A 2,538-nucleotide genomic window follows, 5' to 3' on the forward strand; every position below is an offset into this window, starting at 1 on the left:
CTGAAGTAAGCGTGTATGTACTGATTTAGACAGCAAGGGACAATGTTCTAAATCACCAAAGGTTACTACTTCAGTTAAGCTTAAGCCTTAAGCTCTTAACATGTTATTTTATAGCAGTAGTAAATTTTAGGACAAACCCCCCCCCACCTCTTGACACAGATAAGTTTTTGATCCAAACCAAGTAGTACTTTTCAAGACACGTGTGTGGCCAGGCATGGCAAGCTCCAAAAGTTTAATTGCTGAAAAGATTTATATTTCCTGATCAGGCAGGGAACACTGCTAAACTTTTCCCCATTGTGTTGTTCATGCATTTTTCATTTGGAATCCATTGATAAATACTATTTTGCAATTTTATTAAGTTGGCCTTTAAAATAATTTAGATTATATGCTTTATAAATATGCATAGAATTCAAATGAAGCAAATGATATATGCTAGGATATGACAATCACATTTCATAAAATATTGTATTCATACTGAGCCACAGAATAAGTGACAATGTTTTAAATCCTTCTCCGAAATGTATAGCCTTTAAAGTGTGCTGATTAATAGTGAATTTAATTACAGCTTGTTTACATAGATAAGAAATCACAGTTTTAAATGTGATTGCTTGTCTACCTTAATTTCTTATAGAAACAATGTTGACGTGTGGGTTGAAAAACAAAAATATTTATGTTTGTTAAAGGTACCTCCAGATTTTTATATTTTATTTTGAAAATATTTTCTCTTTGAGTAGATAATGACAATGTAAAGATTAATGGTCAGTACCTTCATGCCTTAGAAGTTGACATCTAGCTGTGTAAAGCACAGTCTGCAGTTGTGGCTATGGATCAAAATCTGAAAGACAGCACGTATGGCATTGTGATCCAGGGCCTGCCTCTTTTATATGTGCCTGTGATGCCAACACATGTACAAAAGAGGTGGAGCTTGGCCCACACTAGTTGTGTCCACTATTTTGTAGATTTTGATGTGATTGCACATACTGGCAATGGTGGGATGCTGCCGGTGAAACAACTGTTTCACTAATCGTGTGCTTCGGGGAAATAACACAGCTGAGGCGCAGCAATCTGCTGTGCCGTGCGAATCAGCCGAGAGATATAGGTGGGTACAACACAGGAGCGGGCGGGTGGGCCCACATAATCGTCAGAGTGAACCAGTTCTGAGCCAGCTGATCATCCGAGCTAGGGATTCACCCGAACCAGTCCAAACCGGCAGAATCCCACCCCTGCATACTGGCTGTATGAAGTAAAATATAAATGTTTGGATTCAGTCAATGAATGTACAAGCACAGTACGGATGTATGTGCTCAAGATGGCAATAGGAGTAGGGCAAGTGTTGAACAAATGTACCTTTTCAATTAAATGAACTTAGCTTATCTGGTGGTGGTTCCTATCTAGTTTACCTGGCAAAGCCAATATCAATTTTGCAAATCTGAAAGTACAATTCTTGCCCCTGCCCCATCTCCTTTGCAGCTTGAGAAGCTAGGTAGGGTTTCTTTCAGCCTCTTGCCTCTCCCACTGTTTAGTTGCAGATTGTGCTGCCTCTCATCTGTTCCACTGGCAGCATCTCTTTGCCCATTATCTCAAGGTCTTTCCCACATGCCATTACATCTTTGCTGGAAACAAGACTTCGATTGTATCATCAATTTAAATGTGGCCTCAGCTGCAGCTGGTTTGTAAGGCCTTAGGAAAAAAACAAGTTTACTCAAGACCTAATTTAATTTACAGTAAACTAGCAAATCTGTCAAAATAACTCATAAAACATACTCCAGTCTACTAAATTTTCACTGGAAAGTTTGTCCTGATGTGGTTTTTTTTTACAATGTAAAATATACCACTTGATTGGACTTCTTTATCTAAGGTAAAACATTTAACCTGAAAATACCTCCTCCTGAAGAAGGAGAATTTGCTTATTAAGTGACTCAGTGTAAAGGAAGTTCCTTCTATTTTTGAAGCAAATGTGAGGTTACTGGAGATACTTGAGATATGTAAGGGACTGTCGTGGAGATCCAGATGCAAGTTTCTCTTTTGTCAATGAAAAGTCCTGCCTCCTCACCAAATTAGAGGAAGAATGTTAGAAATAAAGGTTCTTTTTGTAATTCATCCCCCTAATGTACATGGGAGTGTATTAATTCTAAATGGCAATTAGCCCTGTCAGAATTCTTATAAATCCACCCTTTTCTTCTAAAAGAGACTCTGAGAATAATGCTTGAAAGGAATCATGTTCACTTTTAGTTAGAGAATGAGAGCCATTTTCAATGGAGAAACCCCTCCTGAATGTTTCATTGAGAAAAATAGAAGGGTCATTGGGGCTTCCTAATAAAACCACAATCCTCTTTGGTGAACTCTTTGGTGATTAAATCATATTGTGACTGGGGACTTGCAAATTAGACACATCATGATATTCTTCATAATATTTAAGTTTAACTCCTATTCTAATTTGCTCCTCTTACATAAATCCTTCCTCTGAAATCAAAATTCACCTTTGAATGAAGTCCTTCTCTAGCACCAGAAAAAGGATTCTCCAGGCAATTGTTAATA

Source organism: Notechis scutatus, chromosome 2 (assembly GCF_049901735.1).
Source record: "Notechis scutatus isolate UNSWTSFEM ecotype Mainland chromosome 2, rNotScu1.2, whole genome shotgun sequence".
Lineage (NCBI taxonomy): Eukaryota > Metazoa > Chordata > Lepidosauria > Squamata > Elapidae > Notechis > Notechis scutatus.